Source organism: Eleutherodactylus coqui, chromosome 2 (assembly GCF_035609145.1).
Source record: "Eleutherodactylus coqui strain aEleCoq1 chromosome 2, aEleCoq1.hap1, whole genome shotgun sequence".
NCBI classification, from domain to species: Eukaryota; Metazoa; Chordata; class Amphibia; order Anura; family Eleutherodactylidae; genus Eleutherodactylus; species Eleutherodactylus coqui.
Genome location: NC_089838.1, coordinates 78,455,206 through 78,480,231, shown reverse-complemented (window position 1 = coordinate 78,480,231; position 25,026 = coordinate 78,455,206).

The window sequence follows — 25,026 nt, the reverse complement described above, 5'->3', positions numbered from 1 at the left end:
GCAAAATTCCATTATGATGTCATAATGCAACATTCCATTATGATGTCATAATGCAAAATTCCATTATGATGTCATAATGTAACATTCCATAATGATGCCATAATGCAAAATTCTATTATGATGTCATAATGCAACATTCCTTTATGATGTCATAATGTAACATTCTATTATGATGTCATAATGCAACATTCCATTATGATGTCATAATGTAACATTCCATTATGATGTCATAATGTAACATTCCATTATGATGTCATAATGCAAAATTCCATTATGATGTCATAATGCAAAATTCCATTATGATGTCATAATGTAACATGCCATTATGATGTCATAATGCAAAATTCCATTATGATGTCATAATGTAACATTCCATTATGATGCCATAATGCAAAATTCTATTATGATGTCATAATGCAACATTCCATTATGATGTCATAATGTAACATTCTATTATGATGTCATAATGTAACATTCCATTATGATATCATAATGTAACATTCCATTATGATGTCATAATGCAAAATTCTATTATGATGTCATAATGCAAAATTCCATTATGATGTCATAATGTAACATTCCATTATGATGTCATAATGCAAAATTCCATTATGATGTCATAATGTAACATTCCATTATGATGTCATAATGTAAACTTCTATTATGATGTAATAATGTAACATTCCATTATGATGTCATAATGTAACATTCCATTATGATGTCATAATGCAAAATTCCATTATGATGTCATAATGCAAAATTCCATTGTGATGTCATAATGTAACATTCCATTATGATGTCATAATGCAAAATTCCATTATGATGTCATAATGCAACATTCCATTATGATGGCATAATGTAACATTCCATTATGATGTCATAATGCAAAATTCTATTATGATGTCATAATGCAAAATTCCATTATGATGTCATAATGTAACATTCCATTATGATGTCATAATGTAACATTCCATTATGATGTCATAATGCAACATTCCATTATGATGTCATAATCTAACATTCCATAATGATGCCATAATGCAAAATTCTATTATGATGTCATAATGCAACATTACATTATGATGTCATAATGTAACATTCTATTATGATGTCATAATGTAATATTCCATTATGATGTCATAATGTAACATTCCATTATGATGTCATAATGCAAAATTCCATTATGATGTCATAATGCAAAATTCCATTATGATGTCGTAATGCAAAATTCCATTATGATGTCATAATGCAAAATTCCATTATGATGTCATAATGTAACATTCCATTATGATGCCATAATGCAAAATTCTATTATGATGTCATAATGCAACATTCCATTATGATGTCATAATGTAACATTCCATTTTGATGTCATAATGCAAAATTCCATTATGATGTCATAATGCAAAATTCCATTATGATGTCATAATGCAACATTCTATTATGATGTCATAATGCAACATTCCATTATGATGGCATAATGTAACATTCCATTATGATGCCATAATGCAAAATTCTATTATGATGTCATAATGCAAAATTCCATTATGACATCATAATGTAACATTCCATTATGATGTCATAATGCAAAATTCCATTATGATGTCATAATGTAAAATTCCATTATGATGTCATAATGTAACATTCCATTATGATGTCATAATGTAAAATTCCATTATGATGTCATAATGTAACATTCCATTATGATGTCATAATGCAAAATTCCATTATGATGTCATAATACAACATTCCATTATGATGTCATAATGCAAAATTCCATTATGATGTTATAATGTAACATTCCATAATGATGCCATAATGCAACATTCCATTATGATGTCATAATGCAACATTCCATTATGATGTCATAATGTAACATTCTATTATGATGTCATAATGTAACATTCCATTATGATGTCATAATGTAACATTCCATAATGATGTCATAATGCAAAATTCCATTATGATGATATAGTACAAAATTCCATTATGATGTCATAATGCAAAATTCCATTATGATGTCATAATGTAACATTCCATTATGATGCCATAATGCAAAATTCTATTTTGATGTCATAATGCAACATTCCATTATGATGTCATAATGTAACATTCCATTATGATGTCATAATGTAACATTCCATTATGATGTCATAATGCAAAATTCCATTATGATGTCATAATGTTAAATTCCATTATGATGTCATAATGTAACATTCCATTATGATGTCACAATGTAAAATTCCATTATGATGTCATAATGTAACATTCCATTATGATGTAATAATGCAAAATTCCATTATGATGTCATAATGTAACATTCCATTATGATGTCATAATGTAACATTCCATTATGATGTCATAATGTAACATTCTATTATGATGTCATAATGTAACATTCCATTATGATGTCATAATGTAACATTCCATAATGATGTCATAATGCAAAATTCCATTATTATGATATAATACAAAATTCCATTATGATGTCAGAATGCAAAATTCCATTATGATGTCATAATGTAACATTCCATTATGATGCCATAATGCAAAATTCTATTATGATGTCATAATGCAACATTCCATTATGATGTCATAATGTAACATTCCATTATGATGTCATAATGTAACATTCCATTATGATGTCATAATGCAAAATTCCATTATGATGTCATAATGTTAAATTCCATTATGATGTCATAATGTAACATTCCATTATGATGTCACAATGTAAAATTCCATTATGATGTCATAATGTAACATTCCATTATGATGTCATAATGCAAAATTCCATTATGATGTCATAATATAACATGCCATTATGATGTCATAATGCAAAATTCCATTATGATGTCATAATGTAACATTCCATTATGATGCCATAATGCAAAATTCTATTATGATGTCATAGCGCAACATTCCATTATGATGTCATAATGTAACATTCTGTTATGATGTCATAATGTAACATTCCATTATGATGTCATAATGTAACATTCCATTATGATGTCATAATGCAAAATTCCATTATGATGTCATAATGCAAAATTCCATTATGATGTCATAATGTAACATTCCATTATGATGTCATAATGTAACATTCCATTATGATGTCATAATGTAAAATTCCATTATGATGTCATAATGTAACATTCCATTATGATGTCATAATGCAAAATTCCATTATGATGTCATAATGCAACATTCCATTATGATGTCATAATGCAAAATTCCATTATGATGTTATAATGTAACATTCCATAATGATGCCATAATGCAACATTCCATTATGATGTCATAATGCAACATTCCATTATGATGTCATAATGTAACATTCCATTATGATGCCATAATGCAAAATTCTATTATGATGTCATAATGCAACATTCCATTATGATGTCATAATGTAACATTCTATTATGATGTCATAATGTAACATTCCATTATGATGTCATAATGTAACATTCCATTATTATGTCATAATGCAAAATTCTATTATAATGTCATAATGCAAAATTCCATTATGATGTCATAATGTAACATTCCATTATGATGTCATAATGTAACATTCCATTATGATGTCATAATGTAAAATTCCATTATGATGTCATAATGTAACATTCCATTATGATGTCATAATGTAAAATTCCATTATGATGTCATAATGTAACATTCCATTATGATGTCATAATGCAAAATTCCATTATGATGTCATAATGCAACATTCCATTATGATGTCATAATGCAAAATTCCATTATGATGTCATAATGTAAAATTCCATTATGATGTCATAATGTAACATTCCATTATGATGTCATAATGTAAAATTCCATTATGATGTCATAATGCAAAATTCCATTATGATGTCATAATGCAACATTCCATTATGATGTCATAATGCAAAATTCCATTATGATGTCATAATGTAACATTCCATAATGATGCCATAATGCAAAATTCTATTATGATGTCATAATGCAACATTCCTTTATGATGTCATAATGTAACATTCTATTATGATGTCATAATGTAACATTCCATTATGATATCATAATGTAACATTCCATTATGATGTCATAATGCAAAATTCTATTATGATGTCATAATGCAAAATTCCATTATGATGTCATAATGTAACATTCCATTATGATGTCATAATGCAAAATTCCATTATGATGTCATAATGTAACATTCCATTATGATGTCATAATGTAAACTTCTATTATGATGTCATAATGTAACATTCCATTATGATGTCATAATGTAACATTCCATTATGATGTCATAATGCAAAATTCCATTATGATGTCATAATGCAAAATTCCATTGTGATGTCATAATGTAACATTCACTTATGATGTCATAATGCAAAATTCCATTATGATGTCATAATGCAACATTCCATTATTACGGCATAATGTAACATTCCATTATGATGTCATAATGCAAAATTCTATTATGATGTCATAATGCAAAATTCCATTATGATGTCATAATATAACATTCCATTATGATGTCATAATGTAACATTCCATTATGATGTCATAATGCAACATTCCATTATGATGTCATAATGTAACATTCCATAATGATGCCATAATGCAAAATTCTATTATGATGTCATAATGCAACATTCCATTATGATGTCATAATCTAACATTCTATTATGATGTCATAATGTAATATTCCATTATGATGTCATAATGTAACATTCCATTATGATGTCATAATGCAAAATTCCATTATGATGTCATAATGCAAAATTCCATTATGATGTCATAATGCAAAATTCCATTATGATGTCATAATGCAAAATTCCATTATGATGTCATAATGCAACATTCCATTATGATGTCATAATGTAACATTCCATTATGATGTCATAATGTAAAATTCCATTATGATGTCATAATGCAAAATTCCATTATGATGTCATAATGCAAAATTCCATTATGATGTCATAATGTAACATGCCATTATGATGTCATAATGCAAAATTCCATTATGATGTCATAATGTAACATTCCATTATGATGCCATAATGCAAAATTCTATTATGATGTCATAATGCAACATTCCATTATGATGTCATAATGTAACATTCTATTATGATGTCATAATGTAACATTCCATTATGATATCATAATGTAACATTCCATTATGATGTCATAATGCAAAATTCTATTATGATGTCATAATGCAAAATTCCATTATGATGTCATAATGTAACATTCCATTATGATGTCATAATGCAAAATTCCATTATGATGTCATAATGTAACATTCCATTATGATGTCATAATGTAAACTTCTATTATGATGTAATAATGTAACATTCCATTATGATGTCATAATGTAACATTCCATTATGATGTCATAATGCAAAATTCCATTATGATGTCATAATGCAAAATTCCATTGTGATGTCATAATGTAACATTCCATTATGATGTCATAATGCAAAATTCCATTATGATGTCATAATGCAACATTCCATTATGATGGCATAATGTAACATTCCATTATGATGTCATAATGCAAAATTCTATTATGATGTCATAATGCAAAATTCCATTATGATGTCATAATGTAACATTCCATTATGATGTCATAATGTAACATTCCATTATGATGTCATAATGCAACATTCCATTATGATGTCATAATGTAACATTCCATAATGATGCCATAATGCAAAATTCTATTATGATGTCATAATGCAACATTCCATTATGATGTCATAATGTAACATTCTATTATGATGTCATAATGTAATATTCCATTATGATGTCATAATGTAACATTCCATTATGATGTCATAATGCAAAATTCTATTATGATGTCATAATGCAAAATTCCATTATGATGTCATAATGCAAAATTCCATTATGATGTCATAATGCAAAATTCCATTATGATGTCATAATGTAACATTCCATTATGATGCCATAATGCAAAATTCTATTATGATGTCATAATGCAACATTCCATTATGATGTCATAATGTAACATTCCATTTTGATGTCATAATGCAAAATTCCATTATGATGTCATAATGCAAAATTCCATTATGATGTCATAATGCAACATTCTATTATGATGTCATAATGCAACATTCCATTATGATGGCATAATGTAACATTCCATTATGATGCCATAATGCAAAATTCTATTATGATGTCATAATGCAAAATTCCATTATGACATCATAATGTAACATTCCATTATGATGTCATAATGCAAAATTCCATTATGATGTCATAATGTAAAATTCCATTATGATGTCATAATGTAACATTCCATTATGATGTCATAATGTAAAATTCCATTATGATGTCATAATGTAACATTCCATTATGATGTCATAATGCAAAATTCCATTATGATGTCATAATGCAACATTCCATTATGATGTCATAATGCAAAATTCCATTATGATGTTATAATGTAACATTCCATAATGATGCCATAATGCAACATTCCATTATGATGTCATAATGCAACATTCCATTATGATGTCATAATGTAACATTCTATTATGATGTCATAATGTAACATTCCATTATGATGTCATAATGTAACATTCCATAATGATGTCATAATGCAAAATTCCATTATGATGATATAATACAAAATTCCATTATGATGTCATAATGCAAAATTCCATTATGATGTCATAATGTAACATTCCATTATGATGCCATAATGCAAAATTCTATTATGATGTCATAATGCAACATTCCATTATGATGTCATAATGTAACATTCCATTATGATGTCATAATGTAACATTCCATTATGATGTCATAATGCAAAATTCCATTATGATGTCATAATGTTAAATTCCATTATGATGTCATAATGTAACATTCCATTATGATGTCACAATGTAAAATTCCATTATGATGTCATAATGTAACATTCCATTATGATGTAATAATGCAAAATTCCATTATGATGTCATAATGTAACATTCCATTATGATGTCATAATGTAACATTCCATTATGATGTCATAATGTAACATTCTATTATGATGTCATAATGTAACATTCCATTATGATGTCATAATGTAACATTCCATAATGATGTCATAATGCAAAATTCCATTATTATGATATAATACAAAATTCCATTATGATGTCAGAATGCAAAATTCCATTATGATGTCATAATGTAACATTCCATTATGATGCCATAATGCAAAATTCTAATATGATGTCATAATGCAACATTCCATTATGATGTCATAATGTAACATTCCATTATGATGTCATAATGTAACATTCCATTATGATGTCATAATGCAAAATTCCATTATGATGTCATAATGTTAAATTCCATTATGATGTCATAATGTAACATTCCATTATGATGTCACAATGTAAAATTCCATTATGATGTCATAATGTAACATTCCATTATGATGTCATAATGCAAAATTCCATTATGATGTCATAATATAACATGCCATTATGATGTCATAATGCAAAATTCCATTATGATGTCATAATGTAACATTCCATTATGATGCCATAATGCAAAATTCTATTATGATGTCATAATGCAACATTCCATTATGATGTCATAATGTAACATTCTGTTATGATGTCATAATGTAACATTCCATTATGATGTCATAATGTAACATTCCATTATGATGTCATAATGCAAAATTTCATTATGATGTCATAATGCAAAATTCCATTATGATGTCATAATGTAACATTCCATTATGATGTCATAATGTAACATTCCATTATGATGTCATAATGTAAAATTCCATTATGATGTCATAATGTAACATTCCATTATGATGTCATAATGCAAAATTCCATTATGATGTCATAATGCAACATTCCATTATGATGTCATAATGCAAAATTCCATTATGATGTTATAATGTAACATTCCATAATGATGCCATAATGCAACATTCCATTATGATGTCATAATGCAACATTCCATTATGATGTCATAATGTAACATTCCATTATGATGCCATAATGCAAAATTCTATTATGATGTCATAATGCAACATTCCATTATGATGTCATAATGTAACATTCTATTATGATGTCATAATGTAACATTCCATTATGATGTCATAATGTAACATTCCATTATTATGTCATAATGCAAAATTCTATTATAATGTCATAATGCAAAATTCCATTATGATGTCATAATGTAACATTCCATTATGATGTCATAATGTAACATTCCATTATGATGTCATAATGTAAAATTCCATTATGATGTCATAATGTAACATTCCATTATGATGTCATAATGTAAAATTCCATTATGATGTCATAATGTAACATTCCATTATGATGTCATAATGCAAAATTCCATTATGATGTCATAATGCAACATTCCATTATGATGTCATAATGCAAAATTCCATTATGATGTCATAATGTAAAATTCCATTATGATGTCATAATGTAACATTCCATTATGATGTCATAATGTAAAATTCCATTATGATGTCATAATGCAACATTCCATTATGATGTCATAATGCAAAATTCCATTATGATGTCATAATGCAACATTCCATTATGATGTCATAATGCAAAATTCCATTATGATGTCATAATGTAACATTCCATAATGATGCCATAATGCAAAATTCTATTATGATGTCATAATGCAACATTCCTTTATGATGTCATAATGTAACATTCTATTATGATGTCATAATGCAACATTCCATTATGATGTCATAATGTAACATTCCATTATGATGTCATAATGTAACATTCCATTATGATGTCATAATGCAAAATTCCATTATGATGTCATAATGCAAAATTCCATTATGATGTCATAATGTAACATGCCATTATGATGTCATAATGCAAAATTCCATTATGATGTCATAATGTAACATTCCATTATGATGCCATAATGCAAAATTCTATTATGATGTCATAATGCAACATTCCATTATGATGTCATAATGTAACATTCTATTATGATGTCATAATGTAACATTCCATTATGATATCATAATGTAACATTCCATTATGATGTCATAATGCAAAAGTCTATTATGATGTCATAATGCAAAATTCCATTATGATGTCATAATGTAACATTCCATTATGATGTCATAATGCAAAATTCCATTATGATGTCATAATGTAACATTCCATTATGATGTCATAATGTAAACTTCTATTATGATGTCATAATGTAACATTCCATTATGATGTCATAATGTAACATTCCATTATGATGTCATAATGCAAAATTCCATTATGATGTCATAATGCAAAATTCCATTGTGATGTCATAATGTAACATTCACTTATGATGTCATAATGCAAAATTCCATTATGATGTCATAATGCAACATTCCATTATGATGGCATAATGTAACATTCCATTATGATGTCATAATGCAAAATTCTATTATGATGTCATAATGCAAAATTCCATTATGATGTCATAATATAACATTCCATTATGATGTCATAATGTAACATTCCATTATGATGTCATAATGCAACATTCCATTATGATGTCATAATGTAACATTCCATAATGATGCCATAATGCAAAATTCTATTATGATGTCATAATGCAACATTCCATTATGATGTCATAATCTAACATTCTATTATGATGTCATAATGTAATATTCCATTATGATGTCATAATGTAACATTCCATTATGATGTCATAATGCAAAATTCCATTATGATGTCATAATGCAAAATTCCATTATGATGTCATAATGCAAAATTCCATTATGATGTCATAATGCAAAATTCCATTATGATGTCATAATGTAACATTCCATTATGATGCCATAATGCAAAATTCTATTATGATGTCATAATGCAACATTCCATTATGATGTCATAATGTAACATTCCATTTTGATGTCATAATGTAACATTCCATTATGATGTCATAATGCAAAATTCCATTATGATGTCATAATGCAACATTCCATTATGATGTCATAATGCAACATTCCATTATGATGGCATAATGTAACATTCCATTATGATGCCATAATGCAAAATTCTATTATGATGTCATAGTGCAAAATTCCATTATGACATCATAATGTAACATTCCATTATGATGTCATAATGCAAAATTCCATTATGATGTCATAATGTAAAATTCCATTATGATGTCATAATGTAACATTCCATTATGATGTCATAATGTAAAATTCCATTATGATGTCATAATGTAACATTCCATTATGATGTCATAATGCAAAATTCCATAATGATGTCATAATGCAACATTCCATTATGATGTCATAGTGCAAAATTCCATTATGATGTTATAATGTAACATTCCATAATGATGCCATAATGCAACATTCCATTATGATGTCATAATGCAACATTCCATTATGATGTCATAATGCAACATTCTATTATGATGTCATAATGTAACATTCCATTATGATGTCATAATGTAACATTCCATTATGATGTCATAATGCAAAATTCCATTATGATGATATAATACAAAATTCCATTATGATGTCATAATGCAAAATTCCATTATGATGTCATAATGTAACATTCCATAATGATGCCATAATGCAACATTCCATTATGATGTCATAATGCAACATTCCATTATGATGTCATAATGTAACATTCCATTATGATGCCATAATGCAAAATTCTATTATGATGTCATAATGCAACATTCCATTATGATGTCATAATGTAACATTCTATTATGATGTCATAATGTAACATTCCATTATGATGTCATAATGTAACATTCCATTATGATGTCATAATGCAAAATTCTATTATGATGTCATAATGCAAAATTCCATTATGATGTCATAATGTAACATTCCATTATGTGTCATAATGTAACATTCCATTATGATGTCATAATGTAAAATTCCATTATGATGTCATAATGTAACATTCCATTATGATGTCATAATGTAAAATTCCATTATGATGTCATAATGTAACATTCCATTATGATGTCATAATGCAAAATTCCATTATGATGTCATAATGCAACATTCCATTATGATGTCATAATGCAAAATTCCATTATGATGTCATAATGTAAAATTCCATTATGATGTCATAATGTAACATTCCATTATGATGTCATAATGTAAAATTCCATTATGATGTCATAATGCAAAATTCCATTATGATGTCATAATGCAACATTCCATTATGATGTCATAGTGCAAAATTCCATTATGATGTTATAATGTAACATTCCATAATGATGCCATAATGCAACATTCCATTATGATGTCATAATGCAACATTCCATTATGATGTCATAATGTAACATTCTATTATGATGTCATAATGTAACATTCCATTATGATGTCATAATGTAACATTCCATTATGATGTCATAATGCAAAATTCCATTATGATGATATAATACAAAATTCCATTATGATGTCATAATGCAATATTCCATTATGATGTCATAATGTAACATTCCATAATGATGCCATAATGCAACATTCCATTATGATGTCATAATGCAACATTCCATTATGATGTCATAATGTAACATTCCATTATGATGCCATAATGCAAAATTCTATTATGATGTCATAATGCAACATTCCATTATGATGTCATAATGTAACATTCTATTATGATGTCATAATGTAACATTCCATTATGATGTCATAATGTAACATTCCATTATGATGTCATAATGCAAAATTCCATTATGATGTCATAATGCAAAATTCCATTATGATGTCATAATGTAACATTCCATTATGTGTCATAATGTAACATTCCATTATGATGTCATAATGTAAAATTCCATTATGATGTCATAATGTAACATTCCATTATGATGTCATAATGTAAAATTCCATTATGATGTCATAATGTAACATTCCATTATGATGTCATAATGCAAACTTCCATTATGATGTCATAATGCAACATTCCATTATGATGTCATAATGCAACATTCCATTATGATGTCATAATGCAAAATTCCATTATGATGTCATAATGTAACATTCCATAATGATGCCATAATGCAAAATTCTATTATGATGTCATAATGCAACATTCCTTTATGATGTCATAATGTAACATTCTATTATGATGTCATAATGCAACATTCCATTATGATGTCATAATGTAACATTCCATTATGATGTCATAATGTAACATTCCATTATGATGTCATAATGCAAAATTCCATTATGATGTCATAATGTAACATGCCATTATGATGTCATAATGCAAAATTCCATTATGATGTCATAATGTAACATTCCATTATGATGCCATAATGCAAAATTCTATTATGATGTCATAATGCAACATTCCATTATGATGTCATAATGTAACATTCTATTATGATGTCATAATGTAACATTCCATTATGATGTCATAATGTAACATTCCATTATGATATCATAATGTAACATTCCATTATGATGTCATAATGCAAAATTCTATTATGATGTCATAATGCAAAATTCCATTATGATGTCATAATGTAACTGTCAGAACCTGCAACTCTCGGGGCCGCCGTGCCCACACCACCGGTCCTGCCACCCGGGTTACAGGAGTGCGGCACAGGGGAGCCCCGGTTCTTGTGATCTCCCCGGGCCGCTGTAAGACTGGTCGCCGCCGGGTTGCTAGGGAGGCAGCTGGTGCTTCTAGTCACTTGACTACCAGGCTGGCTTCCCTAGTAACTGTCTGTGCAGCAAGACTGGGGGCGTGCCCCCAGCACCTCCCTGATTAGCCCTGCTGCTGTCAGGCTCCCCGCCCCAATCAGCTTCTGGGGCGGGAGCACTGACAGCATTTAAATATGTGTGTTTTCCTTTCAGCCCTTGCCAGTGTTAGTTTGGTTCTCCAGCTGCACCCGCGTTTATCCTGACTACTCTTTGTGACCCCGGCTTTCCTGACACCTGCTTTTGGACTTGACTACGTTTTTGCCTGACCCCTCCGTACTGCGTACCCTCTTGTTGCCAACCCGGATTGTCTGACCATTCTACCGTTGTTTTGTCTCAGTGTCTGTTTGTCTTCCCGTGTCCCGCTTCCCTAGTGAGGGTAGGGACCGCCGCCCAGTTGTCGCCCTGGGGGTTAGCCCAGGGGGGCAAGTAGGCAGGGACAGGGGTTGCGGGATATCTCAGGGACCCCCATATCCCGGACACTGTCCTGACAGTAACATTCCATTATGATGTCATAATGCAAAATTCCATTATGATGTCATAATGTAACATTCCATTATGATGTCATAATGTAAACTTCTATTATGATGTCATAATGTAACATTCCATTATGTGTCATAATGTAACATTCCATTATGATGTCATAATGTAAAATTCCATTATGATGTCATAATGTAACATTCCATTATGATTTCATAATGTAAAATTCCATTATGATGTCATAATGTAACATTCCATTATGATGTCATAATGCAAAATTCCATTATGATGTCATAATGCAACATTCCATTATGATGTCATAATGCAAAATTCCATTATGATGTCATAATGTAAAATTCCATTATGATGTCATAATGTAACATTCCATTTTGATGTCATAATGTAAAATTCCATTATGATGTCATAATGCAAACTTCCATTATGATGTCATAATGCAACATTCCATTATGATGTCATAATGCAAAATTCCATTATGATGTCATAATGTAACATTCCATAATGATGCCATAATGCAAAATTCTATTATGATGTCATAATGCAACATTCCTTTATGATGTCATAATGTAACATTCTATTATGATGTCATAATGCAACATTCCATTATGATGTCATAATGTAACATTCCATTATGATGTCATAATGTAACATTCCATTATGATGTCATAATGCAAAATTCCATTATGATGTCATAATGCAAAATTCCATTATGATGTCATAATGTAACATGCCATTATGATGTCATAATGCAAAATTCCATTATGATGTCATAATGTAACATTCCATTATGATGCCATAATGCAAAATTCTATTATGATGTCATAATGCAACATTCCATTATGATGTCATAATGTAACATTCTATTATGATGTCATAATGTAACATTCCATTATGATATCATAATGTAACATTCCATTATGATGTCATAATGCAAAATTCTATTATGATGTCATAATGCAAAATTCCATTATGATGTCATAATGTAACATTCCATTATGATGTCATAATGCAAAATTCCATTATGATGTCATAATGTAACATTCCATTATGATGTCATAATGTAAACTTCTATTATGATGTCATAATGTAACATTCCATTATGATGTCATAATGTAACATTCCATTATGATGTCATAATGCAAAATTCCATTATGATGTCATAATGCAAAATTCCATTGTGATGTCATAATGTAACATTCACTTATGATGTCATAATGCAAAATTCCATTATGATGTCATAATGCAACATTCCATTATGATGGCATAATGTAACATTCCATTATGATGTCATAATGCAAAATTCTATTATGATGTCATAATGCAAAATTCCATTATGATGTCATAATATAACATTCCATTATGATGTCATAATGTAACATTCCATTATGATGTCATAATGCAACATTCCATTATGATGTCATAATGTAACATTCCATAGTGATGACATAATGCAAAATTCTATTATGATGTCATAATGCAACATTCCATTATGATGTCATAATCTAACATTCTATTATGATGTCATAATGTAATATTCCATTATGATGTCATAATGTAACATTCCATTATGATGTCATAATGCAAAATTCCATTATGATGTCATAATGCAAAATTCCATTATGATGTCATAATGCAAAATTCCATTATGATGTTATAATGTAACATTCCATTATGATGTCATAATGTAACATTCCATTATGATGTCATAATGTAAAATTCCATTATGATGTCATAATGTAACATTTCATTATGATGTCATAATGCAAAATTCCATTATGATGTCATAATGCAACATTCCATTATGATGTCATAATGTAAAATTCCATTATGATGTTATAATGTAACATTCCATAATGATGCCATAATGCAAAATTCCATTATGATGTCATAATGCAAAATTCCATTATGATGTCATAATGTAACATTCCATTATGATGCCATAATGCAAAATTCTATTATGATGTCATAATGCAACATTCCATTATGATGTCATAATGTAACATTCTATTATGATGTCATAATGTAACATTCCATTATGATGTCATAATGTAACATTCCATTATGATGTCTGTCTTACCTGCTCAAGATTTTGGCAATTTTTTAACCTCATTAACATACCCGTTAAGCACACAGTCTGAGGTAAGACAAATATAAAACACAAGTTTATTTACTCTTTAGTATATGTAAGTAAAATAGTTAATTAACATATAGGCATTGAGATCACATGGGTAACAAAAATAAGCATCAATACATCACCGGATATTGTAGCATCACTCCGCAATCGGGGGATCTCCAGGTACGATTGGCAAGAGGATCCGGTTAGTACGCCGATACGTCTATCGACCACAACAAAACGAGTCCCGACTCTTCCCTGAAGATCACTGCTATTTATGCCGTTCTTACACTACGTGGCATATCTGCTTCTGCGCAGTTATGGGTATATACGTCATTCTAATATGGCTATTCAGGTTCTAGACATGCGTAGTAGATGATTGGCAACACAATATATTGAATATTTTGTCCATGAAGTTATCACATCTGTGTTATATTATGAGTCATTCTTGCTGTCTTACCATATATGTCGATAATATTCTGCATTGAGCAGAATATTCAGACAGGTCATTAGTTCATTGAAGTTCTGGTTAACTCATACGGCAACTAGTTATTTGATTACACAATCATCCAGTTCAATCGTATCCCATACGTGTCACAATCGGTCCTTAATCATTCACTATTTGCCGTATGATACCATTAAAACTTTTGGTTTTCTACAGAATACCTTATATGCCATGAAACAATTCCATAGCGATAAAAGTATTACAACTATGGCCAATACCAAAACAGGATGTATTAGCCAATTAAGAGTGGTTTGTGCAGATGATGAATAACCCATAAAGATGTCATACCAATGGTGTGACGTGGCATCAGCAATAGCCGATCCCATCTTTACAATTTTGCCAGCTATTACAGTAGTACTTACAATATGCGTTGCCAAAGATCTATTAAGCAATTTAATATGTTGCTGTACTTCTTCTGTGTCTTCTAACAACTTTTTGAATTTGGTCAAATTTAGATCCCAATTTGACACATTTAAAGGCAGTGGTTGCCAATTGACAGCCACTGTCTTGTCTTGTTCGGGTAATAACACAAAGGTCTCATTTTCCCAAACAAGTGCAGATACGTTTCGCAAGCATCCTGAAAATGGGACAACCATCCCAGGTACAACAGGATGATTACTTGCCAAACATACCTCCTGTGGGGCTATTTCAACCATCATCTTAAAAGTGAGTGGCAGCACAGTCCATTCACATACATTGATCGTATTTTGTAATAAGCATGGTTCATAAACAGCCGATTGGACCTTGCATATGGTCCCTTCTAATGTATCATCACACAATGATAAATCATGAGTTCTATTTTGGTCATCAATGTAAATCCCGTTAAATCTAGGTACCCAGAAATGCATATCTTCTGGAACACCTATAAGTAAGGGGAGAACTACAAACTTACACATCACATTCTTTTTAGTAACATTGTATATGAATATGGTCCCTTTACATAATATATCATTGCAAACCATTTTCTGCGCCTCCAACTGTATCCAATCAGTCTCAGTTATAGTCTGATTGAACACGGTCCTCCACACTTGCTCATTGCCAGTCATGAGCATAGTTTGAAGTGTGTTCTTTTGTTGTTGCTGATAAATGGTCTGCAAGGTACATATTGACCAATTAACATAGTTAGATATGTTAGAATTTATTTCATATGAAAACCTATTAGATGCATCTTGGAAATCAAGCATTATTGTGTCCACATCCGTTTGCATACTAAAGGGCTGCCATATAGTGGGCATCCAGTTAGCCTGCAATGTGAGCACATCTTTAATACCACTTCCCGCGTTATGCATTCGATTAGCTAAAGTCTCTATATCAAAACCATTAATAGTCCCAGAAAGCGCTCCGTAGCCTCCGAGTAAGGTATCATACCAAGCTCGACGGGAACGCTTGGTAGGACAAGTCCTTGAGGGTGGAAACTGCACGGAGGCTTGTATAACAGTCTTTTGAGCATCTCGTCCCACCATGCGACAGGTGGATGGAACCCTTTTTATATGTCCAGGATCTATTTTAGAAGCATTAATGTTCACGAATACCAGGAACTGGCCCCACATGGCCCGATTCTCGATCTCCGTTGCATTCCCACACGTAATTACTTCTGTCTCATTTAAGGGAAATGAAAACTGCACTCCCGTATTTGTACAATTCTGAACATATTGTATCACCAGGGAGTAATTGAGATATGGCAACTCTTTTGGTCTCTGACAGCAGGACACTTTCACAAGTGACGTAATGTTTATTTGTCCCGTTGCCTTATGCAGTGCATATGAAGGACGGTAGGTCGAACTTATATGCGATAATGGATTTCCACTCCAGATAGTCCCATCAAAGGTAATATTCACGATATAACATTTCTGGTTGGCTTCACAAGTGAAGTTGTCTTGCTTCCTGGTTCGGGTTGAATTCCTCCAGCCCCACGAATAATCATTCCTTCCGGTGTCATTGACGCGGATCCCTGGCGTCCACGCATCACCTACTGCGAACACCGAACACATGACGCCAAGGATTCCAAAAATGATTATGTGATTCTGTAAGTGGCCTTCTCTCCCAAGTGTCCACTTTTTTGGTGAGCCCAAACAGCTGTACCTTGAAGCCATGCTTCCTTTTCCTTGTCAGGTTCTTGTATGGCAACAGAAATCGATGCTGCCGCATCTGCTTGAGAATTAAATAAACGTTCCAATGAGTCAAGAGGGACATGAGCATCAACATGAAACACTGTACTTTTGGTACTCCTAATGAATCCCTCTATGTCTTGCCAAAGCTCTTTCCCCCACAATTCCTTACCATGAATGTTCCAGTCGTTCTTCTTCCATCCCATGATCCAAGTGGCCAAACCATTGGCAACTGACCATGAGTCCGTATACAAATGACATTCTTGCCCTTGTTCCTGCTTCAGAGCTAAGAATACTGCACAAAGTTCTGCATATTGACTACTCTTACCTTCTCCTTCCATGACCAACGTCTTGTCTAATTTTGGATTAAAGGCTACACTTTTCCATCTACGTCTTCCACTGATATACTTGGCCGAACCATCCGTGAACCAAGCATGCTCTTTTTGGGAGTCTGTCAACTCAGAGTAAGGTATTCCCCACTTTACTGGGGATTCCTCCATTTGCGCTACTGGTGTAACCTGACCATCTGGAGGGATATCAGCTATCTTTTCATGCAGGGCAGCTATCCCCCCTTCACCTTTTTTCGCTCTTTCCGAGATGTACCATTTCCACTTAATGATACTCTGCTCCTGGGCATGTCCTATCCGATTGGACTTTGGATTAGATAATACCCAACTCATGATGGGTATTTGCGGCCTTAGAAGGACTATGTGTCCTGTCGTCAATTGTTCAGTATCCACCAGGGCCCAATAACATGCCAACAGCTGTTGCTCCAGTGGAGTGTATTTTTCTCCTGCATCTGGTAATTTCCGATTCCAGAAGCCTAGTGGCACTCTTTTGCCCCCTTGCTTCTGCCACAATGACCAGTTTGCATACATATGCTGAACTGATACATGAAGTTCTATCTCACCATCTTGTAAAGGCCATAAATCTACAGCCTGTTGTATGGCTTCTTTTACTGCCTCAAATGCAACCTGTTGCTCTTCTCCCCACGTGAACTCGTACTTCTTGCGAGTCACCTTGTAAAGAGGAGCAAGAAGCTGCCCCAGATGCGGAATGTGTTGTCTCCAGAATCCAAACAATCCTATGTAGGATTGTGTTTCCTTCTTGTCTTTCGGAGTGGGAAAATTTAAGATTTTCTGCCTTGCCTTAGGGAGAATCTCCCTATGGCCCTTATTCCATTGAATTCCTAAGAATTTCACCGTCTGAGAGGGGCCCTGCACCTTGCTATCATTTATTTCCCATCCTTTTTCTCGCAGATGATGTAACAATTCGTCCAATTGTTTCTTTACAGATTGTTCATCCAGTCCCTGAATCATTATATCATCGATATAATGTGAAAACTGCATTTCTGATGGTAAATCAAACTCATCCAAATGTTCTGCCACCGTCCGGTGACAGATGGTTGGACTATGTATCCAACCTTGTGGCAATCGAGTGAACGTATATTGACGTCCTTGCCACGTAAAGGCAAACTGATCTTGCGCCTTTTCTTCTATTGGAATTGTGAAGAACGCTTGTGCGATATCAATCACAGCGTACCATTGTCCACTGTGACTTTGGATCTGCTCCACAATTGTAATGGTGTCTGGGACAGCTGCCGTCAAGGGAGGTGTTTGTTTATTCAACTCCCTGTAATCGACAGTCATCCTCCAAGACCCATCACTTTTCTTCACAGGCCATACCGGATTGTTCCATGCTGTGGTTGCAGGCCTCACAACCCCAGCATCGACCAAATCCTTAATGGTTTCTCCTATTTCCTTGTGACCTCCAGGAATTCTGTATTGCTTCATAGCAACCAGTTTTCCTGCAGGAGGGATGTGTACGGGTGGCATTTTGACCTTTCCCACCGTAACTGGACAAGCTTTTATCCCTATTTTCCTTACGCCAAAGGCAAACTTACCATCTTCGAGGTGTAGTGTCAATCCTTTCAGAATATCTATGCCAATGATATATTCCGGAATAGGTACTACTAACACCGTGTATTTACGTAAGGGCAAATTGCCCAATTTCAAAGTTACCTGTGTCTGTACTCCCTCAGTAACTTTTCCTCCCAATCCTGAAATATTAACTTTTGGACCTTTAAACTTTTTGGGATTTCCATAAATCAGAGTAGCCTCCGCCCCTGTATCTACTAAAGCTGGGACCCTTTGGACATTACCCCCTTTCCAATGTATGGCTAGCGGGACATAGGGTCTGTCATCCCGCCTAACCCAAACAGGGGCTTGGCTTGCTACCTATGCGGAATCAGAATCTGATTCCTCCAGGAGCGGAGCAGATGGCTTCATATGGTCCTGCACTTGGCTAGCTACCATTGCAGCCATCTCCTTCCATGGATAGATCTTTTGAAAATCCTCCCATTCTAATTTCTTAGGTTCTAAATTAGTGACCTGCTTCTCTCTCTTTTTAGAAGCTTTTGGGGCCACTGAATCTTCCCTTTTATCCACCTTTTTGTTGGATAATACCTTCTGTTTATAAAGACGCCACAAATCACCTGTATCTTTTCCATCAATGGCGTCCTTGGAGACTCCAGCTTTCAGGAGAGCCTGAAACATATCTCTACGAGATACCCTTGGCACTCCTGAATCACCAGTCCCCTGGGAACTAGGATTCCTAGACCTATCACGATCTGTTCGCTTTTCCTCTCTATCCCAGTTTCCCATATCTTGCAATTCCCGCATTCTAGCCACAACCGCAGACATTGGCTCATTAGTCATGGATAGAAGTAGGGTCATCATCACGGCTTTATAAGCCGAAGGTGCAGTCTTAATTAAACGATTTCTAACTCCTGCTGTCAGCCGAGTCTCCAAATAATCTTCCATATGCTCGATGATAATTAATGAGACCCTCATAGCTTCCTCCTTCAACCTTTCAATGCCATCCCTGATAGTGTACCAAGGTTTGTCATTGATTGGAATGTCTGCCTCTGTTGGGAATTTATTAAGAAACCCATTGGTTACTATATTAAACAGGGAAATAGCACTTTCTCCTTGATGACTAGGAAAATATTCTCTAAAATTTCTACTAATTACTGGATCTCTAGTTAGAGTAACAAATCTCATTGCATCTTTTGGATCCAACATTACCCCAGTCGCCCCGTGCTCAAATAGACGGACCAACCATGGTATGTCAGATTCCCCAGGCCTTTGCCTAAATCTACTCAGTATATCATCAACTTCTGACTGAGAAAAATCCTCTAGGGTAAGCCTGGTGCGCCTATGTGGCACCAATTCTTCTTGCACCAACAGTCTCCCATCGGCATCGTACATATAGTTTCCCTGATCGTCATACCTGGGCAACCTTTGCCCATCATGACCTACGATAGGCTGGGTATCGGGTCCATATTCAGTAGTTTCCTTCCTTCTGCTAATGGGCTGGGCACGTTTTAAAGCAGGTGGATCAATTATTGGATTGGGTGGGTCTTCCCAATCCCCCTTATGCCAGTCCTCCTCCCCCGAAGAAGATGAGGAATCCCATAAGTCTCCATCCCACTTATCTGGGTCCCAGTTCACAGAAGCAGAAGCTATAGCTTTCGATACCTTTCGCTTATCAACTTTACCTTTACGCCCCTTATATTTATTCTGAGCAACTTTTACAACAGCCTTTTCTGCAATATTCTGGTAATGTTCTATTTTTTCCTTTATCAGCCTTTGGTTACATTCCAACACCACTCTCTTTCCTTCAGATTCTGCTAACTTTTGTTCCGTCTGATTAAGTTTTCTTATTAGTTGGGACTTCTTCTTATGGATATTCCTATAGGCTGAGGCCAATACCCAATTTCTCCTACCCAACTGAACTGCGTCACCTGCCTTGGCAGGGGTCTCCTCGAGTACCTTAACGACATCGAGGGGCTCTGAATCTTTTAGCTTACTATCCCATGATTCTGCAAGCCCACTATGCATCAACTCCTGAGCTAATATATCATAGGGACCCTCGGACCAGCCGGGGATGTCTATTTTCTGAACGATTTTAGTTTTATCTTTCTTGGTTCTTTTTCTAAACATATTGTTGTCTTATTGGCAAAATGCCAATTGGTGAAACTTTTTGCGCAGAGTTCCCCCTTACAGAACTCACAAAATTTTGGCAACTTGCCAATTGGTGAAACTTTGCACAGAGGTCCCCTTTACTGCGAGAAACCACCCTGCAAATTGGCACCAATTTCCCAAGTCCTGTCTCAAAGTTACAGAACTCCGAAAGTTTTGGCAACGTGCCAATTTGGTGAAACTCTGCACAGAGTTCCCCTTTACAAAATTTTGGCAACGTGCCAATCTGGTGAAACTTTGCACAGAGGTCCCCTTTACGGCGAGGCACCACCCTGCAAACTGGCACCGATTTCCCGAGTCCTGCCTCAAAGTTACAGAACTCCGAAAATTTTGGCAACGTGCCAATTTGGTGAAACTCTGCACAGAGTTCCCCTTTACAAAATTTTGGCAACGTGCCAATCTGGTGAAACTTTGCACAGAGGTCCCCTTTACGGCGAGGCACCACCCTGCAAACTGGCACCGATTTCCCGAGTCCTGCCTCAAAGTTACAGAACTCTGAAAATTTTGGCAACGTGCCAATTGGTGAAATTTTGCACAGTGGTCCCCTTTACTGCTAGACACCACCGTGCAAACTGGCACCAATCTCCCAAGTCCTGCTTCAAAGTTACAGAACTTATAATATTTTGGCAGTATGCCAATGGGTTCAACAAGGATTACTTACTGCAACTATCAATTTGTATTTACTATTATTACTCTATCACCTATCAAAGCAAAGTTATAACCATTTGAACCCCTTGGCAATGGGCCAAAAATCTAATATGGCGACAGCAACCCCCCCGTGCACTGAGAAGCACTGTCACAATACCAAATTATACAGTAATATAACCTTACCAAAGACAACAATATCCTGCCAGACTACGCCAATTTATGTCTTACCTGCTCAAGATTTTGGCAATTTTTTAACCTCATTAACATACCCGTTAAGCACACAGTCTGAGGTAAGACAAATATAAAACACAAGTTTATTTACTCTTTAGTATATGTAAGTAAAATAGTTAATTAACATATAGGCATTGAGATCACATGGGTAACAAAAATAAGCATCAATACATCACCGGATATTGTAGCATCACTCCGCAATCGGGGGATCTCCAGGTACGATTGGCAAGAGGATCCGGTTAGTACGCCGATACGTCTATCGACCACAACAAAACGAGTCCCGACTCTTCCCTGAAGATCACTGCTATTTATGCCGTTCTTACACTACGTGGCATATCTGCTTCTGCGCAGTTATGGGTATATACGTCATTCTAATATGGCTATTCAGGTTCTAGACATGCGTAGTAGATGATTGGCAACACAATATATTGAATATTTTGTCCATGAAGTTATCACATCTGTGTTATATTATGAGTCATTCTTGCTGTCTTACCATATATGTCGATAATATTCTGCATTGAGCAGAATATTCAGACAGGTCATTAGTTCATTGAAGTTCTGGTTAACTCATACGGCAACTAGTTATTTGATTACACAATCATCCAGTTCAATCGTATCCCATACGTGTCACAATGTCATAATGTAACATTCCATTATTATGTCATAATGCAAAATTCTATTATATTGTCATAATGCAAAATTCCATTATGATGTCATAATGTAACATTCCATTATGATGTCATAATGTAACATTCCATTATGATGTCATAATGTAAAATTCCATTATGATGTCATAATGTAACATTCCATTATGATGTCATAATGTAAAATTCCATTATGATGTCATAATGTAACATTCCATTATGATGTCATAATGCAAAATTCCATTATGATGTCATAATGCAACATTCCATTATGATGTCATAATGCAAAATTCCATTATGATGTCATAATGTAAAATTCCATTATGATGTCATAATGTAACATTCCATTATGATGTCATAATGTAAAATTCCATTATGATGTCATAATGCAAAATTCCATTATGATGTCATAATGCAACATTCCATTATGATGTCATAATGCAAAATTCCATTATGATGTCATAATGTAACATTCCATAATGATGCCATAATGCAAAATTCTATTATGATGTCATAATGCAACATTCCTTTATGATGTCATAATGTAACATTCTATTATGATGTCATAATGCAACATTCCATTATGATGTCATAATGTAACATTCCATTATGATGTCATAATGTAACATTCCATTATGATGTCATAATGCAAAATTCCATTATGATGTCATAATGCAAAATTCCATTATGATGTCATAATGTAACATGCCATTATGATGTCATAATGCAAAATTCCATTATGATGTCATAATGTAACATTCCATTATGATGCCATAATGCAAAATTCTATTATGATGTCATAATGCAACATTCCATTATGATGTCATAATGTAACATTCTATTATGATGTCATAATGTAACATTCCATTATGATATCATAATGTAACATTCCATTATGATGTCATAATGCAAAATTCTATTATGATGTCATAATGCAAAATTCCATTATGATGTCATAATGTAACATTCCATTATGATGTCATAATGCAAAATTCCATTATGATGTCATAATGTAACATTCCATTATGATGTCATAATGTAAACTTCTATTATGATGTCATAATGTAACATTCCATTATGATGTCATAATGTAACATTCCATTATGATGTCATAATGCAAAATTCCATTATGATGTCATAATGCAAAATTCCATTGTGATGTCATAATGTAACATTCACTTATGATGTCATAATGCAAAATTCCATTATGATGTCATAATGCAACATTCCATTATGATGGCATAATGTAACATTCCATTATGATGTCATAATGCAAAATTCTATTATGATGTCATAATGCAAAATTCCATTATGATGTCATAATATAACATTCCATTATGATGTCATAATGTAACATTCCATAATGATGCCATAATGCAAAATTCTATTATGATGTCATAATGCAACATTCCATTATGATGTCATAATCTAACATTCTATTATGATGTCATAATGTAATATTCCATTATGATGTCATAATGTAACATTCCATTATGATGTCATAATGCAAAATTCCATTATGATGTCATAATGCAAAATTCCATTATGATGTCA